The sequence below is a fragment of the Thermobia domestica genome, chromosome 17, assembly GCF_964235325.1.
Source record: "Thermobia domestica chromosome 17, izTheDome1.hap1.1, whole genome shotgun sequence".
Classification (NCBI taxonomy): domain Eukaryota; kingdom Metazoa; phylum Arthropoda; class Insecta; order Zygentoma; family Lepismatidae; genus Thermobia; species Thermobia domestica.
Genome location: NC_137470.1, coordinates 177954005 through 177970549, shown reverse-complemented (window position 1 = coordinate 177970549; position 16545 = coordinate 177954005). Strand labels below are relative to the sequence as shown.

General features: G+C 33.7%; 1 long non-coding RNA gene across 2 annotated transcripts in view; it reads right to left on the bottom strand.

The window, feature by feature from the left end:
- Positions 1-3421: 3421 nt before the first annotated feature.
- Positions 3422-16545, bottom strand: part of LOC145674514 (uncharacterized) — a 33408-nt gene continuing 20284 nt past the window's right edge. For both annotated transcript variants that reach the window (XR_014128961.1, XR_014128960.1), the window contains exon 4: positions 3422-7648. This is a non-coding gene — a long non-coding RNA (uncharacterized LOC145674514). The remainder of the gene's footprint in view (positions 7649-16545) is intronic.

Genomic DNA, 16545 nt, shown 5'->3' with positions numbered 1-16545 from the left:
GAAAACTCACATGATTGGTTGAAAGTGGAGTTGAGCTTCAGGAAATACTAACTCTGGGTGATATTCAGACTGTATTTATCTACATTGGATCTTTGGAAACCTTTGAAATTTTACCAAAAACCTGAATAGAAACAACTTGAAATTAGAAATGTTGCGACCTCCAAGTATAGAAGCATAGAGTGTAGCTTTAATCATAGGTAGCGCAGAAGAAAGCAGAGATCTGCAACGGGCCTAATTGGGGCGAAATTAAACTACCTACAGCTAATTTTACAGTTTTTTTTTTTCTGTAATATCTTCAAAATAGACACAAATAATCGAAAAGTGGAAACGCAGTGGGCTAGACAATATTATTTTGCATGAGATACCGTTACTACGATTCATCAATCTGCTTTTGCTTTGCAACTATTTATAGATTCGGCATTTATTTGCGGCTCTATAATTCTGCTGTCCCAATGAACAGTGTGGACTACTATGATGATATTGATATTATATAAATACATTCTATTAACTACAATTGTATTGTGTGTAGGTTGTAAGATAATGCCATATTAATAATGCTATATATAGCGAAAGTCAAAATGGTGGAGGCTATTTTAAAAATTTATTGAGTGAAATCTAGCAAACATATGTTATTAAGAAACATGTGCTAAGAAAGGTAAATTTGGAAAGTTTTCTTGGAACATATTCACAAATGCTCTATGCGAGCACCTCGCGCAACACAGCACACATCAAGCCGATAGACTATCCACGTTTTCCAGTCACTATCAGCAATGGCTGCCGTGATACGGACATAGGTCATTCAATGTTATTGGAAGTGGTGGTATGCAATCATGATCCTTTGCAAAACCTCACATGAAGAAATCACATGGAGTCAAATCATGTGTACACTAATAACAGATTTCTTTACATGATAATGAAGCACACAGCAAGATCTCTGCCTTCCATTCAACGCCATTTTCCTTAACTGCTCGCTACTGACTCCTAGCGGTAGAAAGTAGAAACATTGAGTGGAATATAAACTTTGCAGGTTGGCCTTTCGAAGCGCGTGTCTCACAATAACATATATTTATTAGATTTCACAGAAAAAACTTTCTGAAATCGGGTTTATCATTTTGACTTGCCCTGTATAATTATTAGCAGTTTGCGTAATACATTGACACCTCTTATTATTTCATGTTATAGCACGCTTTCAGAGACTAGATTATTAGTCTGTATTTTGATTCTAAAGAATTTTGTAATGTGTTATAAATGTTGTAAGTTGATCAATATGTAAGTTAACAAAACATGTTTGATGTAAACGTATTTAGATATCTATTAGATCCGTATAGCGTATATTCAAACCCTAAAAATGACGACATTTTGTCGCTAAAAAAGAAAACTAAAGATATATAAAGGGTCCCATTACTTTCGATAGCTTAGGGCCCCATCAAGCCTAAATCCGGCACTGGGTTTGGCCACACTATATGTAGTTCTCTAAATATAAGGCGTACAAGGAAGTGTTTGTTGAAATATATTGGATCAGGGGCCACAAAAGTTTTGAACGGCCCCTAAATCAAGTTTTCGTATCTTCTACGGAATAAGCACATCATACTGAGTTAACTGATAGTTTGGGTTTAATTTGGTAACTGTATTCTAAAACGATTAATTTGTATGATAAACTATCCTCGCTTAATACAAGACAGGAAACTCCGATAAAATCGAAACTAGTGGGAACGAAAAAAAAAAAAAAAATAAAAAAGTTGAAATTATGCATGCCTAAAAAACGAGTTTCCCATTGGATCGTTGATTCAACTTTTTTTTTTTTTTTGAATGATTCACCAATCTGATATTCCACTGCACAAGATAATGTGCAGAACTACAGAACATACGTTTGTTACACATCTTTAGTGGAAAACACAAATATGTTTCTAAGTTTGAAGTTGCCAATTAAAAAAGCTTTCCTCAAATTAAGAGGAAAAAGCTTATATACAAGAATTAGATAAGAGGTCTACGTTTAGGAACCTATGCTAAACAAATTTTGACGTCTTTTGTTCTAGTTATTTTGAATTAAAGGAAAATTCAAAGAATTTTACCTTGAATGATGTAAAATTAAAATCTGTTTTATTGAACACCGTTTAAAATGATAATAGGTGTATCCAGACTTTCGTTAAACAAGAGTTGAAAATGTCAAATACTAGTGCTCGTCCTCCTTTAAAAACCTGGAGAAACCTTTACGCAAATTAATCTTCATTAGTAGAAAGAAAGGTGTTAGAAACAAGAATCACATTATGTCAGAAACAAGAATCCAGCATTAAATTTGGATAGGGTGGCTTGGATAAACAATAGGTTCACACAAGCAATAAGTTTAATGAAAAGCAGAAAAGTCTACAATAGTTATAGTCAAGAGCGCCGAGTTTTGAAAATCTGTGTGTGTGTGGGGGGGGGGGTACTTCGCTTCACACCTCAAAATGCGGTGTCTGCAGTATGGAATATGCCAGGCTTAGCGTGGGGGTTCTCCTAGGGAAAAAAAAAAATGGAAATTGACTCTCCTGAAACTGTGGTTTTAGATATTTAGATACTGTATTTTTAAAACGACCCTTTCGGGGAAGTAATACTCCCAGAAGCATATTTGCCGATCCCAAACGTTTCAGCATTCGCGTGCTACCGAAGCCAGTAGTTTTAAGTTGGTCACAAGAAAGCAGCTGAAGTTAAATTTACATCTATTATCATGATAGCTAACATACAGGTACTATAATGTGATATATACGTAGCCAAAGTAGATCTAAGGTAACAAGACCGAGAATTTACTCCTAAATCAGGACTTATAAAGGTACAAGTATATATGAAAACTCGCCATTATATTAGAAACGTAGGAAATTGGTAAGTATACTCATGTGAAAAAGTTAAGAATAGTGTGGTTTGTAGGCTGTATCATACGAGGAAAACAGAAAAACAGCCCTATGTTGGTAAGAGGTATAGGAAACAGTTAAAAAGCTGTCCTAAGATAATCCATTTACGACTGTTTTCAACAACACTTTGTATGGAATTTTGCATTACTCTTAACTTCTGTACTTGAATGTACAATTTCACATTCAAGAAAACGAATTAATTACCTCTACGTTCTAGTGTTCATTGATAAGAGGACAGAGGTATGGTCAAACTTGTAGTAAATATACCCCCACAGAAGTTTCCCTAGGAATTGTTAATGTATATGCTGTCAATGGCCAAGCACAAAACAAAGTTCGATTGAGTCTCAAACTGAAATTCCAGTTGAACACCCAAATATACTTACTACTGTTTGTAGTCAACAAGTTGACCTGCCTAAAAGTAACCAGAACATGAGTTAAAAGTATGTTTTGACATATCCTCTAATGTACCGAATGACTACTACATTAAATTTGAAGGTGAGGAAGGAAATCTGCAAACAATAAAATAAGAAAAATAACCAAATCAATATTCTTTATTACAACTTTTCTCTTTACACCAAACAGACGATAAGTTTTATTTTAGAAATTCTTATATTTTCTACAAATAGTTCGTATATACAACATGGGTTATTTAAAATGATTTTTATACTTTTGGTATGCAGAAGGATTAAAAACAAGTTTGAAAAAGTACCTATTCACATTTCAAATAGTTTTAAATAAACTACTCGTAAATGAACCAATCATTCACAGATTATAGTGTAGAGAACTTAGCATATTCAACGAACACCTAAGTAGGAAAGAAACAAAAAGTGCTAAACTATATCATTTTAAGCGCTCAATTATTGTGTTTTCTTATTTATTTTTATTTATTCAGTGTTACGTCTACAATAATTCAAATTATCACACTGCTAACCTGTCGTGATTGATCACTCTGACATTATGAATCTCATAGTAACGAGCATTTGACCAAAGTTGTTACATCGTAACAACTAAATAGCTTCAACACAAAAGATAAACAAAACAGGTTTACTTCAACTTGAATATTATTATTTTTTCAACAGTTAGATAACTTATGTCATGGAATATTACTTTGACTAAATAATATATAAATACGGGTAAACTTATATGATTTGAGTAGGAAAGGATTTGCTGATAGAAAAATATTTCAAGTTAAGGAACTCATACGACGCTTTTGACTACATATTTCTCGAAGAGTGCAAATTCCAACTACCGAGTACATGAAAATTCATAAATGCGTAATTACAAGAAAGCCGTACATTTCTAAATTCTGTGTGCACTGGGTTAAACTACAGTATGACTCTACAATAATTAATACTGTTCTCTTGTACTAGTATTGAAAATTACTCCTATTACTCCATTAATATAGCTTCAATACTTTGTCCCTTTCCCACGGAAATGGAATTTTCATCACGTTAGGGATTAAACGCAGTATTAAGCCGCATATAGCTCCGGCGATAATTCACGATGTCTAAATACAAAGTACTTTTTGTATGTACAGTAACGGCGTATGGAAATTGAAAACTAACGCTTAAGATACTAAAAATAAAAAAAATAATTAACAGTAATCCTTATCAAAATTATACCTACTCATCGACATGGAATATCTCTTTTTTTTTTGTTTTTAATTTATCTTTAAAAAATTGGATATGAGACAAAAACTGGATTTCAATTATAGATGTTTTTATGAAACGTAGAAGACAAGCCAATGGTTTAGTTATTCCCAACTCTTTGATTTCAAACACATGACAGGAGGAAGACTACAAAGCTATCGGACGCGCCCTGTATATAGTTATTGATCAATCTTTTAATAAGTTTTTACACTTCGGACTGTATAGTTCTTCTACGTCAAGCTATTTTAGTCTTCCTCTGTATGCGTTTTCCTTACCATGCCAATTGACAATACTAAAACTTCGAAACTAGTATTGAATGCTTTGGACGAACGGATGATGAGTATTGTATTTTGTTATTTGGCGAACAGTATTTCCATACTCATGAAAAAGAAACAGGTTTAGATAGATCATTTATTAGGAGTATTTAATGCAGAGATGGAGGATGTCGCGAGGTTAGCGTGATAAGATATGACATCACAGTTTGGAGGAAAAATGCCCACCCTTACGTTGATGTACTCATTAGAAAACATCAGATGCCTATCAATGAGGTATTTTGGGAGTACTACAGTCTCAAATTCCTTTTACCTTAAACTCATTAGCCCTGAGCTCACTACTGATAACAGCCTAAGAAAACTCACCGTGGTCAGCAACAGCTTGAACAAGTTGATAATATTACAAATTCGCCTTCAATTCTTCAAGAATTAACCACTTCGGTAGAAGAAGAAGTAATTGTGGACGGTCTAGAGTTGCTGAAGAGTTTGCAGGCAGGAACTCGAACCCTTTCATTAAATAACACGCAGAATTCTTTAAAAAGTCAAAACAATATCGAACATTGGTAGCTGCACGTGAAACTTACCTAGTTATATTTTTCTTGTATACACAATTATTTTAACAGCTTCTGTGCGAGAGCGAAGTTTCTAAAAACATTTCTGAAAGGATAAAAATCATTTGAACTAACCTTGCACTATCACACACACTAACTATCACATTTGCACTAAATTTCAATCACCTTTAGTCATACGTACTTGAATATATACATACATACACACACACACACACACACACACACAAATATATTCAAGTGCCCTTGCGCTTTCATCCACCTTGCAATGTAATGAATTTTATCAGAGAAAACAGAAAAAAGGAATGATTACATATACGTACATGTGTCAAAAGTATTGCATAACTGTCTCTCGATTGACTGTAGGTGGAAGAAATTGATAACTAGTGGAATCGAGCTAAGATCTTCAAGGTAGTGTTTCTCATCTATGCATTCAGTTTTAATTAACCGAAAGAAATAATAATCAGGCAACATAATATAGTAACCACATCAAGATTTTGTTAACAATATACGTTTATTTAGCCTTCTTTTCTTATTCCGTCAGACAGTAATTTACAGAAATGGAAGGTATAAGTGGAAGTATGTTACATTGTAGGTGTTCCTGAACATTTCAAAAAAATGCTGCTGAATATCTCATAGTTTATCAAGATAACTATGGGCTTTCGTTCGAATCTTTTCCAGTTTTAAGAACGATCAGAAAAGTAAACTAGCAGATTCATCTATGAACTTTGACAAGAATGATCATATGCAAGCAATCATTAACACAATAACGGTACCTAATATATATACACCGGGTGTTAATGAACCCAGTGTCATAAAGTAGATGATTCTTTATGCCAAATGAAGGGGAAAAGTTTTAATAAACATGGGTTGAAAACACCAACTTTCCGAGTTCTAAACCGCCGTAAATGCGAAACATCACGAATTAAAATGCCCTGGTTTGAAAATTATGAGACCTATCTCAAACGGTTCAACGAATTACACAGGTACTATTAGTATGCGCTCTATCTAAATATCCGTTTCACAATCCTGTAGTACCAGCGTAACGAATTGTATAAGGTAAGCTGGGATACGGAGATACACTTTTTAAGTACTAATTGAGTATTTGTTGCGTCAGTACCAGAGGATTGCGAAGCATGAATATTTAGAGGGAACATTAACTGCTGCATAATTCCTTGAACTTCTTTCGAAAATTCCAATAAGCCAGTGTGCTTTAAAACATGATGTTTCGCACTTTCGGCAATTTATAACTCTGAAGCTGCGATGTGTGTTTATTAGAACTTCCTTCTTTCATTACATAAAGAGACACCGAGTTCATGAACACCAAGTATACATACAATATTACAGAAATCATAGAAAATTTGTACTTGAAGTGCAATCAAACGAAAAAATTCTTGTGGTTTTGTACGTAAATTAAATGGAAATCCTGTAAGAAAATTTCTCATTGGCTACATAAATTTTAATAGTAATTGATTTATGTACACCAATTAACTCACATGTGTCGAAGTATTTTTCATCTTTTCACGGAATTTAGTTCTCCCTATTTAACAAGACTGTTACAGACGTTTAACTTCAAAGACGAACAGCAGATTACAAGCGTAAATTTACTGTCATAGCTACGTTTCCTAGTCATAAATATTAGTTCTCCTAAACAGTTCCTTAACCAACACTAAGAACAGTAGAGTTAAGCTTGTATAGCTGCCTTGCTCTAAGTCTGGTTACACTTCGAGTGAAATACATTGTAACACAAGTTAATAGTACGTGCACTGGAAATTACTTCTAGGTATCACAGCACATGTAAACCTGTCACTTCTTTGAGCGTGTGTGTCCTAGCCAATAACTGACTTGTTTTTATATAATATGCAGTTACTTACGGGACTTATATCTTTATTACAATTTATCAATCTCTGTAACTTCAATAGGTTTTCTATGCAATAAATGAACACATTCTCCCTATAATATTCGTATGGAAGCAAGGCAATCCGGTTTAACTTTTGTAACGACAAAATCTTATACACTGGATGTGTGGGAATTATTACAAATATTTCAGTTACTGAACTATTTTACTGTTGCGGAGGAAAACAAAGATTGACTTGACACTTTACACACCACAACGTTAAAAGTTTTCATAAGCGTAGAGCAAGTCAGTCTTCAAATTTCACCTTCACAAGTCTTGAATCTTCTACCTGCACTATTAACTATTTTGGATGTTTAAATCTGTAGTTACTTCAAGGTAATGGCAGACGGAAGGGGAACCGGCTCTTCAAGTTCTGAAAAGTTATTAAGAAACTTCAGTATTAACAATTAATTCATTACTATCAAGTTAAAATTAAAAATACGGTTTATGCATTCCATAAAACAAAATATATATGATATTACATCAATATCATATATAATCCAATGATCACGACATAATCATGATAAGAAAAGTACAAAGCAATTGTTAGTCCACGGCACAACAGCAATAAACAGATATTTTTTAAAATCAAGTCCGCAGCCAAGAAATTGCAATTAGCACGATTTCGTATGCTTCACTTTCAATCATACTGTGTGTCAAAAATTAAAACAAATTTTGGGCCTTTTTATTTGTAATAATAATAATAATAATAATAATAATAATAATAAAAACTAGTGAACACAAGGACCGTATTTAACATCTTACATGTTCCATTATTTTGTTTTCTACAAAGGATAGGCCTTCAACCAAAAGGAGTGCTGAGACGTGCTAAATGAATATTGTTTGAGAATTACTGCTGCAAGTTACTCAATTTAAATTTTGTGAAGAGTGCTTCGTTACTTTGCTAATTTATGGAAAACTGCAACTAGAGTACTGTTTCGCACTTTTTTCTTTTGTTATATCCTCTAGTAATCTCCACCATGTAGTTAGAAGAATTTTGTTCAACTAGTATAGAAAATGTCGCCAAATAAAAATATTCTGGTAACGTCATTTAAGCCATACAGTCCAATCAAAATTTTACGTCTGGCTACGGACCTATCTCAGGACATAATCTTGCCCTCATTGATAAGCCTACATTAGCAAAGGCACTTGTTTAGCGCAAGTAACTTTCATAATCCCTTACTATCACAGCTCAATTCTGATAGTCGACAGAATTTTAGGAAAAAGAAAAGAATTATATATACTTCTTACAAAGAATAATGATCCACATCTATTCTATGAAGAAGAATACATCTATTTCTTAAATTAAGGAAGATTTTACACTTTATGTAGACTGCAACAAAAGTATAACTGAAATAGAAGTTTATCACAAGACTTACATTTCTGTACTTTTTTCTATTATTCCAACAACAACAACAAAAAATGAAATAATGATAAACTTTAACATATTTTTAACTTTATAATTACAATGTTACTAACTTTACACAAAAATATTGCAGACTAGATTACTTTTCAATACTCATCTAAACCTTCAACCTGTTCTGTAATAGTTACTGACAACTCTTTCACTGGGATGATAAGAAGCTGGAGCATTCTATGTTAATTTCTTGCAGGGTTGAAAAAAAAAGTTAAAAAAAAAAGTGCTTAAAACATGAAAAAGGTGTTCAAAATATTTCAAACATGTTTTAAAACACACAGGAAAAGAACACGTTTTAAACATTTTCAAAATCGTGTAATAACATATTTGTTAAGACTTTTGTTAACTTGAAACCGGTATTACAGATCATTCTCTATATACCGTTTAGTGCAATATTGATAACAGAAATAAAATGGTTTGGCTAAAAAAAATGGCTTTTACATAGATTTTTTGTTGTCAATATTGGATTCAAAGTGATTTATATATATATATATTCAATATTTTTGAAGTCCACTAGTGATAATACATCTTAATATCGTTTCGTTTTTATAGTACCAGTACTTTTGGAAATGACTTTTGAGTGTCGGATTCAAAATGCTGATTTTCTATTTCCATATAAGCTATAACTGATAACACACTCACTTTTTTAAATTTTTTTTTTACCTAACTTCTTTGTATAACACCAGTGGTTTGCAAAATGACTTTCGAATGACCATTAGATTTAACATGGCATTCTTTGCGGCATTTGACTCAAATAATTGTATTGTTGTCGGAATTGTACACATATGTGCATAATTTTTCTCAATTGGTCACCTAGAGGTGGGTGAAATTTTAGTTGCAAAATTTAATTGCTATTTTGGAACACTGATCTAATAAAATTATTTTAAAATAATAAAATTTCGAAAAGTAATGTTCGAAGCACACTTCATGTTGTGCTAACTTTAGAATATTTTTTGAAAAGCCTATATATTGGTTGTCGGTTTTAAGTCGATAATTGTATTGAAGAAAAGTAATATTTCGGGATTCACATAGAGGCGGCCTTTATTTTTGCGCGGCCCTGGGTGAGTTGGCGCCGTGGGGCCCTACTATTTTGATTGGGGACACTCGCGCGATCATATTTTGTAAGGTTTTACGTAAAAGAAAACCGTTGTTGTAAGATGAAGCACATCAGTAGCAAGGCTGTATGAGACAGGGCTTATTGTTTAAAGTGGGGCGTGGGACACCGGTTCGATTCCCGGTGGGAGCTCATGTGGTTCGGATTCCACATTAATCAGTAGGTTCAGTCTCAACAGCCTCGCTGCTGAAAGGGACGTTAAAATGAACTGATTTAAAGTGGGATCCGAACCACTAATTTTGAAATTTTACGTCGGATCGCAGTCAAAATCTATACAACGAATTCCAGACATCTCGTGCCTCTACCCTCAAAATTTAATGTTAAAAGACCAAAAATTACGCTCTGTAGCATGACACATACATACAGACAGACGAACAAATGTAAATCAAGTCATCCCAGGAGCCTCACTGACGTTCGGCAATGATGTGACAATAAGTATCAGGCTTTGTTTGTTTTCTGAATACAACACAAAAGCTTGTTCCTAAGATAATTCTTCTATTTATTTTTTAATATCATTTCTACAAGTAGTCCAACCTTCGACACTTTCTCGTAAGCTAACTAATAAGCATCTAAACAATAGAATAAACGTTGAAAACAAGGGGAAAAAAGATACAAAATAAATTGTACGTCATCACATTGACCTGCTGTGGCAACGAGAAATCAAAATATTCACATGGGAAGAAAATAGCCTCCTCAATGGGAAGCACTTTTTGACAATTTTGTTTCTCTGGCAGATTGTTTTCTTTACAAAAATGAAATAAAATAAACACGTTTAAAACAAGCCTTAAAAAATACACGTGTTTAGAACAAAATGTTTAATACTTATATAACATTTGTTTTAAACAAAATTAGTTGTTTAAAACAAGTTTTAATCATTTGTTTTTAACAAAACAATTCTGATTTCTTGAAGACGTCAATAGTAGCAGCATGCTATATCTGGAATATTCATAAGATAGCTGTTTTATTTTAGGTGTTAGTGAATAAATAACGATTGATATTTATATTAATAAATACATAGAATGAGACTATGTTGGTCACCACTAGTTGCATTGGAATATGGCCAACTTACAGAAAATAAATTATTTTTAAAACAACAACAACAACAACAAAACTATTATAGATTGTAGTTTTGTTATTCGCACAATATGTTTTAGGACAGGTTAGCGTCTCTGTTCAGCAGCGAGGCAATACGAGACGAGAACCTATAGCTTAAATTGGGATCCGAACCACACAAGCTTCTGCCAGAAATCGAACCCTAGTCTCCCAGGCGAAAGGGCCGTATGTTATCCACATAACCACAAGGGAGCTTCATAATATATTTTATATGTATAGTAATTTCAACATGTTAAATTAGGTACAAAAGCAGCTTTTTAAAATTTATTTTTAATTTTTTTTCCTTCTCTTCTTATGATGACGATAAGATAAAATGTCCAAGAAATACTCAAAACATCCAAACTCTCGTTCGCCGATCTCACAAAGAACGGACATGAACGTGTCATTTGGATATCTGAATCAAACCTAGTCCAATCGATAAATATAACAAAGATATGATGATGCACAAAAAATTATGTGCCATGGACAACGGAGTAACTTCTTGGGGCCCACTAACGCAGTTAATATAAAGAAAATCGTAGAATTGCAGTGAAACATCTATTGCATCAACACCGTTCATTGGAAAGTCATGGTTTATAATTCATTCTCTTCAGCATGAAACAAGCTTTCCTGAGGTGCTGTGTGTTGGGGCCCACAACTTACTTGAATAGGAAAAATTGGGAGAATGTCGGGAAAATTCTCTCCAGAAATCCCTCAAACAAATTTAGGACCCCTCTGGAATGGCCGCGGGTAAAAGCACACAATCCAAATGTATCTTGAAAAATACTATAGGAGTTAGGAAATGGGTGTACTAAGTTCTGTATTGAAACACGGAAAAGATATGAAGAAAAAGCTTGTATACCAATACACGCTTTCCCCTCATACCTATTCTGTCTATGAATAAAAAACTCATATTACAGGGTGGCGCAGAAAAACAGGAAAATTTTAATTGATGTAAAATGCACTAATGAACTCAGGAAAGAATACATTTAATTATTCAGATGCATGATGGCATTAACAATGACATTAGCAATGGCACTTACATGTTACTTTGTTTCTTAAACTTCTGCAGAGGTTTTCCTCACATTGACGGTGTGTGTACGAAAGTTAAAAAGACCAAATAATAACCTTATAGTATGGTGAAAAAGGAAAAGTCCTGTTTACACGAATTACGGCGCTAGAAATCAGAAATTCATACCTATCCGGAAAGTGCCAATTACACGGTCCTTGACTACTGTATTTCAAGAGTTTTGTTCACATCATTTGCTATCGTAGTTCGCTAAGAAGTAAGAACAACTATTTGCAAGTGCTTTTTGTTTAGATTTATTGTGCAAAAAACATACAGAACTTTAAAATATCGTTATTTTCCTTACAGGTAAGTATTAATTTATGTACGCTATGTAATTTAAGATTAATTGTAATTTTGAATTTTTTAAGGCTTAACGCGGAAATCTCGCATTTGCCATTTGGAAGCCAATAATAACTTCCATGGAGATAATTTCAATACTTTAAATCTTTGGCAACAGAGTTGAAAGGCTCATTGGTTCCTATAATAACTTATTTCAATTTTGAAAGTACTTGCAATTACGATCTAAGACCCGTCATTAGAGGATGAGATCCTTCGCAGAAAAAGAAAGACAGCACCTCTTTTTGATAGATATTATACAGACATTTATTTGGACCGAAAGAGCTTGGGATACCTGTAGATGCGTTTTTGAAAATTGTTTCTATTATTCTAAATAAGCTGAATAGCTTTAACGCGACCTAAGGTTATTGGGAAAGTAGACTCCAAAACACGTTAAACCGCACTCACAGCTACTTTGAACCCGCAATCACACGTTCCGAACGTGATCTGATCACCAGTGGGATTCGCGACATTTGGAGATCCAGGTCCACATTTAAAAATAGAAAAGGAACCTCCGTCTCACATTATATATAATAAATATGTTAAAAATCAGTTTAAAGTTCAAAAAATTCATTCCAGCAATTAGTTTTCTTTCATCATTCCAGGTACAAAATATAGAAAGTGATGGGATCTGGTAGGAAAACTACCAGTGAGTGGAGTAGGAAAACATGCGGGGAGCTCAAAATACAATTGTAAACACTGCAGTAGTGAAATCAGTTATAAAATTGAAAGAACCTATTTGAGCCCGTAAAAGAAAAATGAAGTATCAAGCACCGAATCCCAGCTGATGGAAAAGTTCTTAGAAGTATTTTCTGTTACAGAAGAAGCTGCTTCCATTGTTTATCCCTCCTCAGACCAAGCTCTTCCATTTCAAATATATGTTCAATCATTCCCAGCAAAGGGCAATGTTCAATGAGTGAAATTTGTAGTAAAAACCATAGGAAGACAAAAGGACATATTAGATACGGCAATAGCATTTTTTTTTTTTATTTATTTATTTATTTTTTTTTTTTTAATACGTAGCAAAGATTTCTTTCAATACCGAGAAAGGTAGTTAGGTTAGTTAAGAGTGTTTAAATGAATACCAAAGTAAAGTCCAAGTAGGAAAATTCCTATCCATGAGCTTTACCATCGCGAACGGCCTAAAAGAAGGAGATGCCTTGTCGCCATTATTATTTAGCTTTGTTCTGGAGTACGCTATAAGGAAACTCAAAGGTAGCAACTCAAACTGGTAGAAACTCAACCAGGCCTAGAGTTGAATGGTATTCACCAGGTTATGGCGTATGCTGATGTAAATTTAATATGGGATGATAGAAGAACAATGGAAAGAAATCCAGAGAAAACTAAGTACATGGAAGTCCGCTAAGATCGTAATACTGCAAACTATCGATAACGTGTATACTTTCAAATATCTAGGATCAATATTAACAGAAGAAAACTATATCCGCAAAGAAATTAAATGTCGACTGAAAGCAGTAAATACATGTTATTCATTCAAAATCTTTTGTAGTCGTGAATTCTGTCGAAAAATTTGAAGTTTAAAATATATAAAACGATAGTCATGCCTGCTGTGCAGTATGGTTGTGAAACATAATCGCTTACTCTGCGAGAAGAACGCAGACTGAAAGTATTTTAACTGGAAGCCCAATCGAAAACGACCATTAGGAAGAAGGTGGGAGGACAACTAAATGGATCTCTCAGAAATAGGAATACAAAGTAGAAACTGGATCTAATTGACTAAGGACAGAAATCGACAGAGAGCTTCTGTGAACGCGGCTCTCAACCTCCTGCACACCTCTGGATCTCTGAATAGGTCACACTGTTAGTTGCAGAATTAGATCAGTTAAAAACGATGATTGACCTATTAAGACCTGGTTGTAATCACCTTTGGCAAACCAATTGGAAAACTGTTAGGTCGTGCTACAGAAGAAATCGAAGTACAGCTGAGAAAATCACTAAAGTCCAGCAGCGTTGCTATAACATTCGATGGTTGGTTCAGTGTTCGTAATGATCCAATACAAGGAGTTTATCATCCATACAGGAACTCAAAGTTTTCTACTAACGTAAGTGCATATGATTACGGTAAAAAAAGCAACTGTAGTTGACTTTGCAGTACAAAGTGGGAAGGGAAATTTGGGATTAAGTTTTTCAGTGATAACGGACAACGAGAACAAGATAAAAAAAAAAAAAAAAAAAGTGGGAAATTCTAGAAGAAAAATACTCGAACGGGTTATTACATACGGGTGCTCAGCTCACGTTTTAAATTTAATTGAAAAGGAAGTTTCACCTCAGTCAGTCCACAAACATATTGTTGAAATACAAAAATATTTTCGAAATACACATCAGGCTCATGGGTTACTGAACGAAAATAATGGACTGATGCCACAGATTCTTAATGACACTCGATGGAATTCTCATCTTGACTGTACGATATCATTGGCAACTATCACATATATAGGGTAATAACACCTGAATATAAAGATGAAATTGATAAATCGATATCAAAAATTTTAGACAAAATTGGTATTATACGGAGGCTTTGTGTAAAAACAGCAGCTGAAAGTTGTTGCTGCTGTGTTGAACACACTCCAATGTGAGTCAACAATTTTATCACGTGCTGTTGAAGTTGGTTGAATTTATTAAAAGAAGTGCTACGTCCATATTATGGTCATTTTGAGCAGAGACTTTATCCAGCACTCAACCTTTTTATTTTCTTGTCAATTAATCTTAATTACATGGGACATCGTTTGAACAGTGAGCAAGAACGCATAGCAGAAGAATGGCTTTCCGAAAGAAATCGGGAATACTTTCCAGGAGTTATGGCTTTTAAAATTAAAGATACTGAGTACTTAGCCCCATCTGTGTTACAAGAAAGTTTTTCTCCCGGAAAGTGGTGGAGAAACATGCAAATAAAAGCCGACAAGTGTTCAGAATTGCCAAGTGAGTTATGATTTTCTTTTATTTCCCTTCATTTCCGGGTTGGCAAAAACCATAGTTTTTATTGAAAAAAACAAAACGCCTGTTTTATTTTTTTATTTATTTTTGGTGTAAACCCCTTTTTTAATAATTTGCTCTATGTATTTATATCACATATGGACAGAAATAAGTCTGTTTTTGCCTTGGTATTATTATGCAACAACAGGGTTATGCTCGAAGGGGTCACATAAGTTTAAAGCGGAATCCAAACCGCTTACATCCGAGAGAAATTGTCCTCCATCTGAACGCGAAACCGGGACTAATTGGCGACAAATATAATACGACTGCCGACTCACTCACGAAGGACTCTTGATAAAAATACGTTGTACTGATGTTTACATACTTGTTAATATAATTGTAAAGAGTCATTTCAGAAGGACAAAAAGATAAACAGTTGCACAAATAAAACCATTATACAGAATTACATATGGACAATTTCAAAGTACTGCAGAGTACAGAAGAACTAATTTACTCCAAGTTAGTTCACTACGATTTTTTAGTCCAAGTTTAAGAAATACAACGACTTAATTTGCATATGAGTAAGAAAAGTGAATGAAGATACGGACTATTTCAGTTCACTTTGGCTCTGACCCACTTATACATAAATAGATGCCAAAGATAATCCTGATTTTAATAAATCCTTCTCGTGGGGTTTGTATGACCCCCCCCCCACACACACACACAAAGTACGGCATTTTGATGTATTTTATCAACAGTAAACATTATTAAAACGAAACAATATTTAGAATTTTTCATTGATTGCAATTACATAATAATAATAAACTATTCAAAAATCACAAAAGAAACATTCATAAAATTATACCTAAGTATATATAAAAAAGTTGCTTTTGTAGTATAATCTCTCTGACTAATGAATGTGGAATTCAGGTCTGAATATAATACGAATAATATACGAGGATTAAACGTGATAACCCACAAATGTGTGATCATCAAGATTTTACGAGGTTACACTTTTACGAACATTTTTCGTTTCTTTAAACTAGCCAACCCTGCTTCATTCAGTCTAAGCATCAACGGCATCAATAGAAAGTTTTTTTTCTTTCTTTCTTTCTAGTTTTGGATCACCGACTTGAGATAGAAAAGGCTGTCAAATCAGTGAGAGTTGACAGATTTCTGTTCAAAAGACTGAAAAATCTAACGTTGAGTGGTAGGATTATGTGGTAAAAGAAGAGTACTATTTTAGTTTGAAAAATGAAATCTAAGTTTTACGTCCCAAGGTTAAGTCGGCTAGCCGTTGAATTCATG